Source organism: Myotis brandtii, unplaced genomic scaffold, assembly GCF_000412655.1.
Source record: "Myotis brandtii unplaced genomic scaffold, ASM41265v1 scaffold395, whole genome shotgun sequence".
NCBI lineage: Eukaryota > Metazoa > Chordata > Mammalia > Chiroptera > Vespertilionidae > Myotis > Myotis brandtii.
In genome coordinates this window covers 1,102,305-1,121,397 of record NW_005365155.1, presented here as the reverse complement: position 1 = coordinate 1,121,397, position 19,093 = coordinate 1,102,305, and the positions used below count along the sequence as shown (strand labels likewise).

Genomic DNA, 19,093 nt, shown 5'->3' with positions numbered 1-19,093 from the left:
TATAATTGCTCATTATAATTGCTTTATCCCACCTACCAAGAGGCCATGCTGTGTGGATAACTGGTGAGGGGCGTGAAGTTTAAAAGTATATAGTGAAAATAAAAATTTAAAGTATTTACTAGTCTCACCTTTCAACACCAAATCCGTACCTTTAAAAATGTGCCTTTATAGTTAAAGTGCCAGATATTGGTTTCCTTCACTCAGAAGTGGTATGTAGGTAATAAACTTTTATTACATAGAGTTTGAAAGTTAATAGAGAGACCTTTTATATAAAAGGGTAGATAACTGTTTTAAATATTTTAACTGGATTGCATACAAATGCCTTATAAATGACATAACAGATTTTCAATATGAAATACTGTAATACATTTTGTTAGAAAAATTGTTTAAAAAAAACGTGATTTTCGCTAAAAGTAGGACATTTAAATGCAAAAAAAAAATAGTGTCAATAGGAGTCATTAAAAATAGCAACTGAGCACTAGCCAGTTCAGCTCAGTGGATAGAGCGTCGGCCTGAGGACTGAAGGGTCCCGGGTTCGATTCCGGTCAAGGGTATGTACTTTGATTGCAGGCTCAATCCCAGGCCCTGGTCGGGGCACACGTGGGAGGCAACCAATGGATGTGTCTCTCTCACATGGATGTTTCTCTCTCTGTGTCTCTCTCCCTCCCTTCCACTTTCTCTAAAACTCAATGGAAAAATATCCTCGGGTGAGGATTAATACACACACACACACACACACACACACACACCAGCAACTGAAATGTGATTATAATATACTCCATAGGAAAAACTCCAGAGCAAAATATTAGATCAAAGGAAGGAAACTCATTGAATTAATGAGAACTTTAACAAAAAAAAGGAAAAAGCTTTAATCATTAAGAATTATATATACATTTAGATATAGAGATCACTATTTGAGGGTTAATTAGAGAAAACACAGAATAAACTCTTATTTTAATCTGCAGGGAGCAGTCCTGAGCAGAATAAGGTCTAAGAATTCAGCTACCATATCCCAGCACGGGTTTTAAGAAAAAAATGGTGTGTGGTAACAGCAGCTTGATCATTTTTATTTCCTAAATTCTAGGTACTATTCCAAATACTTTATGTCTAGGAACTTAATTACTGCATACTGCAGGTGGTTCTCCATCCCATGTTAAGGAAGAGAAAACTGAGGTGCAGCGAGAGTAACTAACTACAAGAGGAGCTCAGAACTAGTAAGGAGCAGAGCTGTGATTTCAATCCAGCCCTCCCTCCAGGCCCCGAGCTGTGAACCACTGCTGTGTGCCCTGCCCACTGAGGACGGAGTCAGCACTGAAGTAGCCTGCAGAGGCACCAGCACAATGTTCTCATTCTACAAATGGAGGCCCAAGCACACCGGTCTATAAAAGTGTGCTCTGGTGCCCACCTGGTTGCGCCTTTCACAGCTTTCCTATGTCCTTTGGCATCCACTTTAAAAGTAACTTGAATTTTTTTTAAAAAATGTTTTTAAGAAAAAAAAAGTAACTTGGATCATTGTACAAAGCTAGAGATAGATGTACAGGTTTGCTTTGACTATCTGGCAAGGGTACCATTACAGTTTTATAATAAACTAGAGGCCCAGCGCACGAAATCGTGCGTGGGCAGGGTCCCTAGGCCTAGCCTGCCATCAGGGCCATCTTCCGCCTGCTCGCCAATCCCCAGTCCCACCCTGCCACCACCCCAGTTCCCACGTGGTTCCCCACTCGCCATCCTGCGATCGGAGCCTGAGGGCCAGGGGTAGGGACCAAGAGGTCGGCCGTTCCGCCCGCTCGCCAGTCCCCAGTCTCGCCCCGCCGCCACCCACCCCGGTTCCCCATGGTTCCCCCTTCGCCATCCTGCGATCGGAGCCTGTGGGCCGGGGGGAGGGACCGAGAGTGGTCAACGCACCTCATAGCAACTGGTCGAGCGGTCGTTCTGGTCGTTCCGCCGTTATGGTCGCTGGGCTTTTATTATATAGGATGAGCATTTGTTTAGCTCTTGAATACTCTGCTGTTAATATCAGCAGAGATATCTGTGGAAATAACCTCCTAAAACAATATTCTCCTATGAAATATTTTGTTGAACTACTCCAAGAATGAAACTGTGCAATATGAACACCACAATGGTGTGAAGATATAAGCAGTTTTTATAAGATTCTATACTGTTAATTAGCAGATGACTCTTCTGAAAAGAATACCTTTGAGGCTATTTCAGATTAGCAAATTAAATGTTAAAATATTACATGCTGGATCTAATGAATGTTAAAGTTCCTTCAAACTCCTGAGATTCTATGATCTTTTTGCGTGTGTGAAATCGCAATTTCTGGTGCTTTAACTCATGCACCTATAGAATGGGAAGGTGTGCCAGGACCCCACTAAACAGCACCAAGATGTGCTCCAATTATGAATAACAAGACGCAACTATCTCTTAGATGATGACAGGCAAGTGACTTTGGGGGTGGGGAGGAGTGGTTAAATTCCTAGAAATACCAATGATGAATACTACTTCTAGGATAACCAGCCCATCACCAGACGGCAGCACTGGGGTTCCTTTCATAGGTGTACAGTGCCCTCTACTGGTATAAATATAGAATCCCCAAAATGCATTTTTCTCTTTAAGTGAATTTCGGAGGCCCCACTAATAAATATTTATTCTTTTGGAATCTTTAAAAATATTTAATGAAAACATATCCCTACTCTATTAATATTAAACATTCCAATTAAAATAGACCAGATATATAATATCTGGAAAAAACTTAACAGTAATCTAATCCCGCTGGTGACAGTAAGAATACATGTCATGGCACCAAAGCTTTTATAAAAAAAAAAAGTCACCTTTCTGGAAATACCTCTAATAGACTCAAAAAGTTACCTAAGGCACCAATTACAGAACAAGAATGATATATTTAAAATTCTCAAAGGCTCTGAAGCTTTCATTTGTCAAATATTAAGTGTCCCAACTTCCTTATAGTTTGCTTTGTTTTCAAAGGTAATACTACTAAAAGCTTTGCTTTCTCTCTTTTAAGTCTCAAAGGTTATCAAAAATAAAATTAGTTATAAATAGGTTTTTTAAGTTTATAAAAACTTCCGAGGGGAAATCTTACCTACATGTGTGAAAAATGTCAAGTAATAGTTAACCTCAAAGTCCTCATATGATTCATTATATAACATTAATGCACATGTAATTATGACTAAGATGTTGTACATGAGTTGAAAGTAAAGTATGAACTTTTAAGAACCAACAGGAATATTTTTAATTTTTGTAGGCTGAAATAATTTCCTTGAAATTTAATTTCTGTATCTTTCCATTGCAGAAAATAAAGTAGGAAAGAATTCAAAATGACACTTTTCACAGTTGAATGCTCAAAACAAGATTGCATTCCAGCTGTGGGGGAATACAACTTCTCCAGTCTTGCTCATATTCTTTCTTTTTAATCATTCATAATAAAAATAGTTGCAGATTGGTGAGTCAGTTGGGTTTTGCACAGAATATATATAGATTAAATGTAGAGCTGTTTGTCAAGAAATATTATTTATTACTTAAAGAAGTAATAGATTAGGAAAAGTTAAGATATTTAACTTGGATAACTAGGATTTCAATATTTCTGTAATATGTTTCCTATTCATTATTTCTATTTATTAATTTATCGACCAATATTCTCTTACTAAAATTCACCAATCATTCCTAACAGTAGCAGCCAGCTAATCTTAATGGCGAGCTTATTCTATATCAGGTAGCTGCTAAATGCTTTACATGAATGACTGCTTTCTGTTTTCTTATTGAGGTAGAATTCGCACACCATAAAATTCACCCTTTTCAAGTGTGTAACTTAGTATTTTTAAGCATATCTACAAAGTTGTGCAACCAACCCCACTATCTGATTTCAGACTATTTTCATCACCCGGAAAAGAAACTGTGTACCCGTTAGCAGTCAGACTCCATTCCCCTATTCTCCTCAGCCCTTGCAGCCATAACCTACTCTCTGTCTCTGATTTGCCTATTCTGGACATTTCTCATACCTAAATCATCCAAAATGTGGCCTTTTTGTCTGGCTTTTTTTTAAAATATATTTTATTGCTTTTTTACAGAGAGGAAGGGAGAGGGATAGAGAGTTAGAAACATCGATGAGAGAGAAACATCGATCAGCTGCCTCCTGCACATCTCCTACTGGGGATGTGCCCGCAACCCAGGTACATGCCCTTGACCGGAATCGAACCTGGGACCTTTCAGTCCGCAAGCCGACGCTCTATCCACTGAGCCAAACCGGTTTCGGCTGTCTGGCTTCTTTTACTTATCATAGTATTTTCCGGGTCCGACCATATTGTAGCATGCATTACTTTTTAAGACTTCAAAGCAAACACTTGAGCTAGGTACAATAATTAGCCCTGTTCGACAAAACAAAACAAAAATCCCTAAGATTATTGAGAGATAAAGTTACTTGACTCTTGCTCTCTTACCTGACTTTGAATTCACACTCGTTCACTGTATTTCTATGGAGATGTATAAACTATGAATGCTATGTGAATTGCATAGAAACCTATTACATGGAGTAAAATGTATATATTTTACAATTGCTACCCAGGTCTGTCACGAGTAAAGGCATAATCTAAGTTCTGTCTTGTGTAAAAACACAAGGGATCTCTAGGGTGCTTTCAAACTCTAAATTCAAATTGTTTTTAAAAACATTAAGGGGTTATTCACTTACTCTTCAATTCTGACCTGATATCTAATCTTTCAGAATAATTACTAACTATAACAGATATTTTTTTTAAATATATTTTTATGAATTTCAGAGAGGAAGGGAGAGGGATAGATAGAAACATCAATGATGAGAATCATTGATTGGCTGCCTCCCGCACGCCCACTGGGGATCGATCAAGCCCGCAACCCCGGGCATGTGCCCTTGACCTGAATCGAACCTGGAACCCTTTGGTCCGCAGGCTAACGCTCTATCCACTGAGCCAAACCAGCTAGGGCTATAACAGATATTTCTATGTAATGTAGATAGTACAGCTTCAAATCATAGACCATGAATTGAACAGAGCAACAGGGGAATATTTCATATAATGAAAACTTAGTATTTACTTATAATCCAGTTTATTTTTATTGCAACAAATAAGGAGAACCAGTTTTAGGGCTATAGAATATTTTTTAAAAGGGTCTCTGACTGCACACATGTGGACACTTCTAGGATAAATCAGAGGCAGGTTCTTAGCAAGCTGATCTGGAATGCTTGTTCATCTGAGCACTTCTACTCACTGTAAATTTGCCAGCAGCAATAGAGAACCTTTTTGGTCTTCTCATTATTTTTGTTGTTTATTCAAAATTATCTGTCAGTATGTTTGTGTGTGTGGCGTAAGTAACAATGTAGGAGTAAATGACAGCTGCAGGATGAAACACCCTAAACGAACACTGTCTGTATTTGGAAAATACATGCCGAGTTGCTCAGAAAAAAAAAACTGGCAAATGTAAGATATAAGAGACTGAAGAAGAAGGAAGAGGTGGAAGTCACTCTGTTGAATATGCTTAATCTAAACAAACACTGTTAGCATTAATCAGAATAACATTTTAAAGATGGCTGTCTAAAAAATGTTGTTTTAAAACTGTACTAAAATTCATTTGAAAAGAAAACCCAATATTTTCATAAAGGTCTTAAAATGAGAATTAAATGACTAATCCAGAGTTTATACTTTTAAAAATAAGAATCAAAATGGTTCAAGCACTGGACCTCATTAATGAAAAATAACCAAAGGTGACAAACCTTTAAAAAAGCATTGAATGTAAGTGGGAGAGAGAGGATTTGAATCATAAATTGTTAAGGTAAACAGCCCGCTTCTGGGTCCCAGGCTATCAGCAACCACTGTTCTAGAATAGTGATACAGAACAGAGCTTTTGGAAATGATCTATATGTACGGTGACCAAGTATACTATATTTATGTTAACCAATCCAAGTGTGGCTATTGAGTATTTCAGTTCGGATGGTGTGATTAAAGAACTAAATGTTTAATTTTTAATGAATTTAAATAGTCACATATGACAAAGGGAATTCTTATTGGACAGAGCAGAACTCGAATGAGAGGAACATACTATATTGTAAAAGGGCCACAGTACTAATGTCCTAGAAACTTTAAAAAGTGAGTTCTTCGCATTGAGGATGGAGGGAAGACAATAAGAGAAAATAAACTCGCCAGGAAATCTAAATTTAACCTCCAAGGTTTTAGAGATGCTTCCTTCCAGCCAGGGACCAGGGTTATAACGCCAAAAGGAAGAGCGAGGGGCGAAGGGAGGCAGACACCGTGAAGCCAGAGGGAAGGTCTCTATAGTGGCACAGAAACTGCCCTGCAGTGGTAAGCTAACATTTATTAAGCAGTCATTTAGTTTAGGTGCTATACTAAGCACTGTACATGGATTTCCATTTACTCCTCCAAACAAGCCTACCAGACAGGTATGTTTATATCCTCCTTTTATACATAAGAATACTGAGACGTAGGGGGTTCATTTGCTGAAATGAAAAGACAAGTTCTAACTGAAATCTAGCGACCAGTGTCCTTCCTCTATGTTCCAGCTGCATCTGCATATCCTTCTGTCAGAGCGATTCACACAAATACTTTACTCCTGTGCCCACAAAAGATAAACCCCTTGAAGCCAGGAACTGTGCTCTGCCCACTCCTCACTATCTTCCTCAATCACCTACTACCACCAACTTCCATCACTCAAAGCACTTGAAATATAGATCCTTCCACAGGTATGTGCCGAGTTTACTGGGGATGTATTTCTCCATTCCAGTGATAAACCCAAGCGCAACGAGCTTTCTCCAGTTCTCGCCCCTCAAGCATTTCTATTTGTGTGTTAAAATCAAGTTTTGCAAACTGTTTCAAAGAATCTGGCAAGAAACCTGGAACTTAAATGTTTGTTAAAAACATCTAACATTGAGCTGTCTTTTTTTTTTTTTTAATCAGACCCATTAATAAAAAAAGCAGATTTCCCATGTTTTTGGAAACTATCTTGCATTAACTTTACAATTAAAACCCTGCATTTATTACACAGAAGTTGTGCCATGAAACAGCATTCGGCCTTATATGTTCTTCTTAAAAGCACAGCTGAGTCATACTGCTTCCTGGAACTGTAACGTAACAAAGCCTTGATAGTTCAGACTTTGTTATACTCACTCCTTATAGGCACAGCGCCAGTATCTCCTGGTAAAGTGAAGCCAAGATAAACTTTGGGACACACATCCCCCAAATCAGAAAGGACCAAAAGGAGTCTAGGAATGTATTCCCTCAATCTAAATCTATAGCCTCCGGTCCCCACGATGTAATGAAATTCAATCTATAGACAGTAAGAATATTCATAGGAAAAATGCACTCACGGCTCTTGTTACAAACATAACCGAGGTGATAAATAAGCCCTTAAACATGCCAAGCAGCACTTCTGGTTAAAAATGGCCGCCCCTTCCTGGTCAGAAGCAAGTCTCCTCGGGCTTCTGCTAACTGTGTTCTGACGAGTGATGTCATTTTAAAGAACAGGAGGCACATTATTAAAGCGGCCCTTGCCTCGAAATGTTCGTTTTACTTTTTCCTTCTTGCCATTGAGCCTATTTACAAAAACACTTCTTCTAGTCTTTACAAACATCAAAACCATCAAGTGTCTTTATTCCATGTCAACATATGAAAACCCACATCTGCTGGGGAAAAGAGAGCTGAGCGAGAGCCCCGTTTCTCACGTTATCATTCCTCCAAATCACCGCAGATCTCTTCCACGTGCACAGCCTCCGTCAGTTTTGTGCGAGAAACGGAGATTCTGGGTTTCTAACAAGCTCCCAGGTGTGGTGGCGAAGTTGCTTGTCTAAGGCTAAGTAGCTAAGAAGGAATTTTTTTACATCTCAGTGATTTTTTTTAACAGTTCTATTATCTTTTTAATGTTCGTTTATTCTTTCAACAAATTTTACTGAATACAGTGTCCCCGAAAATGTATGCACACTTTAACAGCTGATAGCTCAATTTTGAAAATGAAGTGTATTTTAATAAACACTGACTGCCTTTATAATTATTCAAAATGTGTGTATGCATTTTGGGGACACCCTATATGCAATATGATCAGGAACTGCACTAGGAGCATAAATAAATTAAGATCTGGCCTCGGCCCTCAAGTCACTGCACTGTAACCGCCGCCCGGGAATAACGGGGTGCCGGGAGAGGGGGGGCTGCTCCGGGAGAGAAGAGGCGCAGCCGGGGCTCCTGCTCGGAGTCCTGAAGGCCAATGAGGCCCACACAGTGGGGAAGAGGATCCCATCTCAGCAGGGGAAGAAACAGCAAGACAAGCAGTAAAGGACCCTGGAGGCGCTCAAGTGGCTGGAACGTGTGATGTTTATGGTGGAGCTCAGACAGGAGACCCAGGAAAGGCGAACAGACCAGAGTCCAGCATGTCACTGGAAATTCGACAAAAAGTAGTTCTACGTCAAAAGCTGACGACACAGTGCACTGAGGAAAAAAGAGGAAATTGAGACCCATGAAAACACTCTGCCCAAAAAACTTGGTATAAAGGAATAAAGGGACCAATAACTAGAAAAGGATACAAGGTCAAGGGCAAGATTTATTTTTTTAAGTGTGAAAGACTTAAGCATCTTAATAGAAAACTTGGGGTCAGCAAAAAGGAAAAGATGAAAAATACAGGAGGGAGAGAAGCAATACCTCTTCCTAAGCCCGAGTGAGGCTTCCCAGCCATCTGGAGAGGTGACTCCTGGTCCTGGGGGCTGCTCTCTGCATTGTGGGAGGATGTTCAGCAGCATCCCCAGCCCTAATCCTCACTGGATACCAGTAGCCCTCCCATCCCATACAAGATGTGAGACAACCAAGGGTCTCCATGTTGCCAAATACCCTCTGGGGGAAGGTGTGGGAGACCAGCTCTCGGGATTGAAAACAGCTGGTCTAGAAGCAGGGCCCAGGTAATCTGAGGCCGGCTCAGGGAGGCTGCCGGAACCAAGTGCTTTCCATCTGCCAGTTGCACCAGAAAGCAGGAGGGTCCTCTCCTGAGAGGGAGAAAAAAGGATGTTTTGTGGTGAGCGGGAAGTTCTGCAATGATTCTGTGGAGAACAGGAGAGGCACATACTACAGGAGGCAAAGCTGTCTGAGCATTAGCAGTAATTTCCATTCCACTAGGCCCGTGGTTGGCAAACTGCGGCTCGAGAGCCACATGCGGCTCTTTGGCCCCTTGAGTGTGGCTCTTCCTAAGCCTTAGGCGTACCCTAATTAAGTTAATAACAATGTACCTACCTATATAATTTAAATTTAAAAAATTTGGCTCTCAAAAGAAATTTCAATCGTTGTACTGTTGATATTGGGCTCTGTTGACTAATGAGTTTGCTGACCAACTGCTCTAGGCCTACAGAGCAGACCCTTTCCATTGATGGGCTCTCCCGAAACGACACTAAGGAGCCTGGGCTTCAAGGATGCCTGAAGGATCTTTAGCGAAACATTCTTAACATCTTAGGGAATTAAATCACCTGGAAAAGCGTTCTCACTCTTAGAAGAACCATGTTCTTGTTCACCAGAGAAAAAACTTAGGGGTAAAAGCTGAATTGATCTCCCCAGCCCCTGAATGTATCACTTAACCATAATTTTGCAAAGTCGTCAACATTAAGGCTTCTATATTTTCTACGTCCCAAATCCTACCCATTACAACCAACATTTGATTTTTAAGACATAAAAATGAAATAATCTCATAATTAGGCAACGCTGTTGACAAACTGTCATATTCACTTTCATATGCTGCTGGGTACTAGCCCACATTAATACTGTGCTCAGTGTAGAGAGAAAAATGAATATGCCTCGGTGTCCGGAAAGCTTAATGACAGCACACTGCCAGAAGTGAGTGGGCAGAGGACACAACTAGCTATCTCACTTAAACTTTATCTTCTAAATAGAATCTTTACAACTTGAAAATTCGGTTTATGTTTTAATCTGATAGTTTCCTCAAAATGTGCAAACGGTTCTTGCTGATAGCACAGTTCAGGCAGTGGCCCTCATGCAAGTGAAGAGAGACCAAGTGTACGATAACACGCCCAGTGTTTATCAGTATTACCAAGGAAAGTGATCTGTAAAGAAATTTATCTCACTTAAACACCTCCCAAATGTAGCTATTACAAAAATATGAAACTCAGTCCCAGACACATTTCTCCTATGGATCCATAACGTATTGAACACCTTCAAGTGCAGCTAACAGAACTGGATTTGCATTCCCTTCCTCAAAAAATTAACTGCATCTCAACACAAATATCTGAAATATGCGAGAGCAATATTCCCAGGTAGAAGAGGCAAAGACTCGCTTCTGTGCTTTATAACCCTCAGAATAAGAGTATGTTCAAGAGTAGGGCTTTTTCCCACCAGAGGGAAGCCACAGTGTTCATTATAACCTCACCATGGTTAGTCTCTCTTGCTAAATAGAACTCCTGTCGGGTCTATAATCATCTGAAGTGTTCTGAATATTGAGTGGTGAGTGCTTTGGATACGTTACCAATTCTCTTCCAAAGAAAGAAAATTCAAGCTGGATTCACTTTCAGATCTGCTATATGTAATGATCAAAGGGAAAAAAAATTAAGCTGAAATTCCATAGTCTAAAGACCAACGTGAACAATAACATCATTCAAATGTACCTCTAAGTGCAACGTGACCTGTACACTTGAGGCCTCTGATAGGATCTGATAATGGGCACATTAGAAAAAGCCGTGCACTTTACCCAAAATCTGACTATAAAACAATACCCAGGCCTACATTCAAGCAAGTGAAAAAAACCTACTGAGGACAAGCATGTTCATACAGCAATCGGGAGTATCTCTAAAGTGTTATGGTATAACTCTATTCCTCTCAAAGGAAACAAAAATTGCCCATAACTTGGAAACATGCTAAAAGGTATAAGAATTGAGACAGAAATCTAAGTGTAGTTAAAGAACAGTCTAGATATAAATAATTCAACTAGAGTTAGCAAAGCCACGAAGTTCTATACCTGGCTCTTATCTTAAGCTACTGACAGAAAAACAACTATCTATTGCTGCAAGTAACTAAATCAAATGACTCCAGAGCCAACATTAAGAAAATCAGCTTTTACCGGACACTTCAAAGTTCCAAGTTTGGCCAAGTTCTACAGTAGACATACTTTTGAGATTTTTATTTTTCTTGATACAAAATGTCTACAACCTTTGAGGGTACTTAGTATTAAAAAGTCCAACAAGGCCAAGTATCGGTTTCCATGCTCACCCATAATCTTAAAATATACTATTCTAACAGTAATACTTGGATTTCAAAACATGAAAACTTGATATAAAGCTCCACTTTTTCATCTCAAGAAGTAATCTTGGTATATTTAAGTATTAAACAATGCTTGCTCTTTTCTTAAAAAATCTTTATTTTGGCTTCTTGTTTTATCTTTGGTTAATAATACAAGTATACTAGTTCTAATTCCATTCTCTTTTTCTGAGTTATTTTCAATGGTTTCCTTAATTCAATACAAATAAAATTCTATTTTAATCACCTGAAACAAAAATTAACTGGGTTCAAAGGTCATCATGCCTTAGCATGTTTCTAATGATTTAAAACAATTTTATTGACAAGGTTAAAGTCAACCTGAAACAAATGGCAAAAGAATTATTCCATTTAATAACTTCATTGGGATTCCTTTCCCCTTTACAAAGAGCTGAAAATAAGATCAAAATATAATTATGACATCCACAAGATTATGAGCTAATAGGTAATTTTATCTATCTTACAATTTTGAAAAATCAGAGAATCCAGAAACTGGCACTTGGTTGATTAAATTATATAGTATGTGACTGAACCTCAAAGCAAGTGAAGGCAAGACTGAACATCAGTGCAGTGGTAGGCAATGGAGAGTAACCTTAAGAACGAAGAGCTGTCCAGGCGGACTGAGAGGAGGTCAATGGAATAAATGCTGAAGACAGACATGCATTTTAAGTGGTAAAATGCTTCCAAACCAAGATGAAGAAGAGGTTTCAGATCTAATGCTAACAACTAAGACTAGTGGCTGCCTGGAGAAATGTGGGAAGTTTGGGGATTAGCCGGAAAGAGTCTGAGATAGATTAATGGTATCTGTCACAGCTGTGCCAGCAAAGCGAACCTGTCTCTTGGGGGAAGGGGAATGTTGGTACACCCCCCACATTTTGAAGCCTTGCTCTAGATAAAAACCAGAGTGCTGTAGCACAAGATAACAAATTCTATCACTGACGGGTTTATAACAAATTCTATCACTGACGGGTTTACAATGCCGACTTTCCCCAGGCTCTGAGTTCTTTCTTTTGTGCAAGTTCGAGGAAAAGCAGGCCCTATAATATGTGACTCCCCCTCCTGGGGCTTCAGACTTTTAATTACAAGTGAAAGCTGTTAAGATCGGGAAGATACGGGGAAGCCAGAAGCAGGCACTAGGGTCTTAGCAGTTCTGCTACAGAGGTAAGTTCTGGGTTATATTATGCTCAGAGTGGGGTAGGAATAACTATGGTCACAAAGGCATTGAGAACGCTATTGATTCTCACTCACTAGAATAAGTTGTCATATTAAAGAGGGCTGGTCCAAGGCAGTACATCTGAGCAGAACATCCAAGAGATTTTCTTTCCTGGGCTAAATTCCAAAATCAGATAAAAGCCTGCGTTGTTTGTTTGTTTTATACCATCACACCAAATTTGGCATTTCAAATATGTACTCTTAATACATGATGAGTCCAACATACCATCTCCATCCCTATGAATCAATCCTATGCACACTGGCTCAATGAAACAAAGTACTTTACTTTGAAATTACCAGTTTGATAAAAAGGAGTTTATAGAGTCATGGTTCACAAATTAGAACATCCAAGAGTATGCCCATAAAATAGCCTTTTAAGAAAGTCACAAAAGGAAAAATAGAAGGTTTCTTGTTTGAACACTGAACATACGACAGTCAAAGGTCAACAGGAGCACGTGCCTGCCCATGCACCTCTCCCCACGTCTCACACCTGTCTTCTGTCCGAAGTCTTGTTCAGCCTCAATTAAGCTTTGGCAGCTTTGGACCCAGCTGGTCTAGAGAAGCTGAAGCAAATCCACAAAATGAACTGATGCTATTAAGTGCACTGGATAGTAATTGTAAAGCGTACTGTCAGGTTATAATTAATCAGAAGATGAAGTAATGCCTCAAAATGATTTAAAGCTAGTACATTTTTTTAGCCAGCGATCAGAAACACTACTTCTTAAAAATTATAGGTGGCTCTCTTGCCCTCTCTCACACTCTGAGAACTCATTTAGTACTGTACCGAGTATACGTTTTGTATTAATTTCTAGCTAATAGAGTGTTTAGAGCCATTTTTCTAATGAGGACTGTGTTGACCCGGATGAGAAAATATCAGGCTTTAAAGATCATATTCTCAAGTACAAACTTGGTAAGTGGATATGAAACTCAGATTTTTTTTTTAAAGATACTGGTTTTAAGTTGTCTAATTCCTGAGAGAATAGTCAAGTGCCATCATGAAAAGGTCAAAAGAAATTCTATAAGATTTGCTGAAGGTTCTTGGAGAAGGTATCCATACATATATGTACTTCCAATTGAGTGTATTAGATTAGAAACTATTTTGAATGTTAATTAAAAATGTAAACAGCCAAGAGAGAAACAAAAGTGAAGTCAGATCACTACTGAGCAACTGGAAAAATATTTACAAGAAAAAAATCAACCGGGCCCAAACACTCTCAACCAGAACAGGTACTTTGTTTAAGGAGCCTGAGTAGGCAGGTATTTGACAAGAAACCCAGAAAAGAGGAGTGTTCTATAACCACTTTCTTTTCCCACCAGAGCTACAAAAAGGAGTGGAGCGCTGTCTAAAGCAGCAGTCACCAACCTTTCGAACTTCACGGACCACCAGTGGTACCCGGACCACCGGTTGGCAACCACTGCTCCAAAGGTTTCCTTAAACCAGCGGTGGCCAACCTTTCAGACCTCACAGATCACCACTTTAGACTCTAAAGCAGCGGTTCTCAAGCTGTAGGTCGAGACCCCTTTGGCGGGCGAATGACCCTTTCACAGGGGTCGCCTAAGACCATCCTGCATATCAGATATTTACATTAAGATTCATAACAGTAGCAAAATTACAGTTATGAAGTAGCAACGAAAATAATGTTATGGTTGGGGTCACAACATGAGGTTCTGTATTTAAAGGGCCAGAAGGTTGAGAACCACTGCTCTAAAGTGCTAAGAGCAAAGGGAAAAGTAGTGAAGCATTCCTTTGGGAAACTTCAGAAAAACCACACCTTTCAGGACTGACCACGAAGTGTCAGCCTCATTCAATTCTCCGATCAACATTTTGTGACTGCTCTTAAGACTTAGTTATACTATTCCTACAGTGTCTTAAAATAATTTTCATCTGATGTTTAGTGCTTTAGAAGAGAATCAAGGTCTTACCCTTGTCTACACTTTTGGATTGCTAGGATAACAATCACCAGAGGCTCACGAGATGGGAAGCTAGGGCCTCATTCCCAGTTTCTCAGGTGCACACACCATCAGAATTTGTTCTTCATCTATAAACATTCCCACATTCCCTACTTTTACTAGCAGTTTAGTGGAACTGCTTTTTTGGGGGGTAGGGGGCCTTTTCTGACCCTTTGAAGACTGATATTAGTTTAGAAATCAACCTTAGTCTGCCAGATTAAAATGCAGACTGATTTTACTTCCCAGGAATATAAAAGTCTTGTTATGAGGACAACTATAAACACACAGCTTAAATTTAAATAAGGCTGTGAACTGTGAGTGTGTGGGCTGGTGTACTAGACACTTAGACTTCTCCATTAAGTCCCACATCTATAGCTTTAGGCCAACAAATAAATTTAAAATAATCAATGTGGCAAAGAAAGATCGGATCTGTAAAACATTTTAAGAGACCATTTTAAGCTTACTAAATATATCAAGGTAACAATTGAATTTTACATTATCCACTGAAGAACCCCGCTGTTATTTTTTTCTGATAAGAAATTAAAATACTGCTTTGCATTTGAAAGTACAGATAACTATAGTTATTAGGGCGTTTTGTGTAGAACCAAGATCCCTACTATGTGTTCCTAAACTGGCTACAGTAGTAGTCAAGTAACTTCACTTCTCTTCCCCAAATAGATAATTTCTTGAGATCTTACATTTTGCTTGACAGACTTACTCTGGGATAAAATGAGCCTGAATATGCTTTGCAAAATCAGTATCATATAGGAGAGCCTAATGAAATATTTTTTAAATCATTTTTCTAAATGTGGTTTCCCATTACAGTGTTAGGCCTTGAGTCAGACACATTTAAGAAAGTAGCTTATTTTGGTGATTAACAATTCTTTTTTAGCATGAATATATTCATGGGTAAAGTGTAAATTTTATCAGCCTTTTTCAAGTCCCCTGGGGAAAAAAATCTACTCTTAAAACTTGAGATCCTGCTACATCAGGAATATTTTTCACCAAATTGTTCTATCTGAACACAGACAGTTACAAAGGAAGCGTTCTAATTGTTCTTCCTGAAATTAGATCAGAGCCATCTCTCTCTGACAGGCAAGCCACTTGGGCCAGCAGGGTGCTTGCCAGCGGCCTAATGAATCTGACAGCTGTGTTTAAAGGCTGGTACTGAGGACCAGAAACACAAATATAGCTCAGAGTTGATGCACTGGAGGTAGAAAAGTGTTAGACCTATAAAGCTCCAAGAACCACACAATTCCATTGTCTCCCATCTTCCCAGTTTGGGTTGTAATGTTTAAATCTACACAAATAATTCCTTAATTATTTGCACTTAATATACAGTACTGATTTGCATATCCCCAAAATCTCTATTACCCACTATTTATTGACAATTATAACAACAGGGACCTTATGTAGGGCTATGTGCCAGGCAGTGTTCTAAGTGCCTTGGTGCTCTTCAAATAAAAATCAGAATTATCCATTCAAATTTCTGTAAGTTAGAGGGGGCCTTGTTAAGATACCTGTTTAGTAAAGACCTATACAGCCATGTAACTTGAATTTCAGTCAGATACAAAGGTGTTTTTTACTTGATCAAATAAAGATTATGCTAGTTAATTCTATAAAAAATAGAAATGTTATTAAGCTTATAATAGCAGACAAATAAACTGTGAACTGGTAATTTATTTGGTAAATAAAAAACCTACTTCTAATAAACCACTGAAATGGCAAGTAGTCATATCACTTACTTAAGAGGGAATTTTTATGAGTAGACAAAACAGAAAGTGCAACGATGGAAGTGAAATGGAAAGACTCACGTTGCACATTTCCAGGTTAGTTGTATGTACTGAGGTCTAAAAAAAACCCTCCATTTTAAAAAAGTAAACATTTTTTTAATGCAAGGATAATTCACAGTAAATAGATTCTTTGCTATAGAATACTAAAATTATTGGGTTTCCTTTGAAAAATTAACAAAACAAGAGTATGGGCATTACTAAATTATCTAAAAAGTTAGGCAGTGCTATTTGTAACAGTTTGCAATACTTTAAAGTTGACTGTGATAATATCCATAGTAATTTAAAAATGGAATTCTATAAAGATGTTTTGTCACTCTAAAATGTATCACCTTCCCCACTGTGTGTTTTCAAATGTAAAATGTCTATTTACTTAGATTTTAAATAGTTCTAGAACTTAAGGCCACAGGCTGTTAGGAATTGTGTCCTCCAAAAATATGTTGAAGTCCTAACTCCCAGTACCTCAGAGTGTGACCTTATTTAGAAATATGGTCATTGCAGATGTAATTAGTTAAGATGAAGTCATACTGAAGTATGGTGAACCACTAATCAAATATAACTGGTGTCCTTATAAGAGGAAAATTTAGACACAGAGGGAAGAGGATGTGAACACACACGATGGACGGCCTTGTGATGACAGGGCAGAGACTGGAGTGGTCCCTCTAGGACACCACGGACTGCGGAGAACTGCCTGAAGCCTGAAGAGGTAAGGAAGAATTCTCCTGTGGAGACTTCACAGAAAGCATGGGCCTGCCAACACCTTGGTTTCAGACTTCTAGCCTCTGGAACTTGGAGAAAATGAGTTTCTGTTGTTTTAAGCAACCCAGTTTTTGGTACGTCGTTACAGTAGCCCTTGGAAACTAACCGTCCCAGCCATCTAGTAAAATCTACCGTTCCAAAGGAGCATCTTTTAAGTATAGCACAGCTCTGAAGTCAGCAAAACCTGGGTTCAAACACCCACACAAATCAAAAGCTACGTGACCATGGACTTCTTTGAGTTTGCTTCTCTATTTGTAAAGAAGAAATAACAAATCCTAGCTAACAGTGTATTTCTGAAGATAAATTGTGTAGTCCGCGACACAGAGGTTGAAAGTATTAAGTCTCTTCACCCCCACACCCTCTCCTCTTTTCCAGTAATGGGATGCATTTTAACCCATGGTCACAGATTATTTGACTAACAATTCAGAAAGTAATATGATGAACACGAGGGCTGTAATTAAAATATTAAATAAATTTCATTTTAAAAAATAGTCCTAAATGAAGTCCTAATGGTTTTACTATTTAGAAATCTTTAAATCCTTATCCTGAGTATGACCACAGTGATACAAGATGTGAAGATCTGCAGAAACTTCTGAGATGTGAAGTGCTCTCTTCTCTTTAACTACAAGGCTCAAAGTAAGATCCATCACCAAGCCCTGACCAGTTTGGCTCAGTGGATAGAGCGTCGGCCTGCGGACTCAAGGGTCCCAGGTTCGATTCCAGTCAAGGGCATGTACCTTGGTTGCGGGCACACGCATTGGGGGCGTGCAGGAGGCAGCTGATCGATGTTTCTCTCTCATCGATGTTTCTAACTCTCTATCCCTCTCACTTCCTGTCTGTAAAAAATCAATAAAATATATTAAAAAAAAAAAAAGATCCATCACCAAAGAAGGAAAGATCAATTCTTAAATAAGAGTTATCCTGTTACACTTGCAAAGGTTGTTACTTATTTAATACAAGTCTTGTGATTTTACTATAGTCTTACTAATGTGTAAACTGACCCGAGCTCAGTAATAAACACAAGAGTCATGTCATTAAAAAAGATTGTTCAAATGCAAGAACATTTTATTTCATGTAATAATCACAACATAAGCAAAATAATAACTACTTTTGGTAAGATTAGTAAAAAGAGAAATATAACTCACAAGTATGATAAGCATGTTCCCTTGATGTGTGCATTAGGCAGTAATGGCCTAAGATTCATCTGCCCAAAGACTCTGAAAAAGGTGATCCAAGGCCAACACCATGACATGCTGTAGATTAAACTTTACATAAATCTAAGTTCAGCGGATTTAATAGAAGACTTGGAAAGAAAGAAAACCTAGAATCAGGTTATATATTCTAATAAAGTAAAATAACTGCAAATTAACTACTGACACCACAGACAAAGGCTAGTCTCGAAACTCTCTGAATTCAATCAAGTGGTGAATAAAGACTAACACTGAATGTTTACTACGTATAACTTTACATTTCATTTAATTCAAGTCATGGAATATTCTTAATATAGGAGTTTTATACACAAGAAAGGCTTTGGCTACACATATAGTATATAAATGCCAAATTTCGGAAAGGAGATGCCAAAGCCACATCTAAAATGTAAACTGGCTAGCAATCACTGGCTCTGCTTTGACTGTATTAAATCATTTTAAAGTACAAGAGGTTTTAAAATCTTATTTAACTTGTGGGAAAAGGTGTTTTCAAAAAGAAATCTTATTGAATACCAATGCATCAGAAACCTGCTTTCAAAATAGCAAGTTATGCCCTGGCCAAGTAGCTCAGCTGGTTAGACTGTCATCCCAGCACACCAAGGTTGCAGTTTGGATTCCTGGTCAGGGCACACACAAGAAGCAACCAATGAATGCATAAATAAGTGGGACAACAAACTGATTTTTCTCTCTCAAAAAAAAAAAAATTTTTTTTTTTTTTAAACAGCAAATTATTAAGAAAGTTAACATTATGCCATGGTATAACCTTAAGAAAAAACAAATCCTGAACATAAAATCTAAGAAAATGAAGCTGCAGTGATTGCTTACAGCAAAAGACAGCCCCATGTACGTATACAGTGGGGCCTTGACTTATGAGTGTCCA

At 38.6% G+C, this 19,093-nt stretch overlaps 1 protein-coding gene across 3 annotated transcripts in view; it reads right to left on the bottom strand.

Moving 5' to 3' along the window:
- SCAF8 (SR-related CTD-associated factor 8) overlaps positions 1–19,093 on the bottom strand; it is a 148,809-nt gene that overhangs the window by 49,546 nt on the left and 80,170 nt on the right. The window contains exon 23 of one of the 3 annotated variants that reach the window (XM_014545054.1): positions 8,577–9,025. The exons of the other annotated variants lie outside the window; for them this stretch is intronic. The gene's annotated coding sequence lies outside the window, so the exon portion shown is untranslated. Of the gene's footprint in view, positions 1–8,576; positions 9,026–19,093 lie in introns of those variants that run through there. 3 annotated transcript variants of the gene reach the window in all.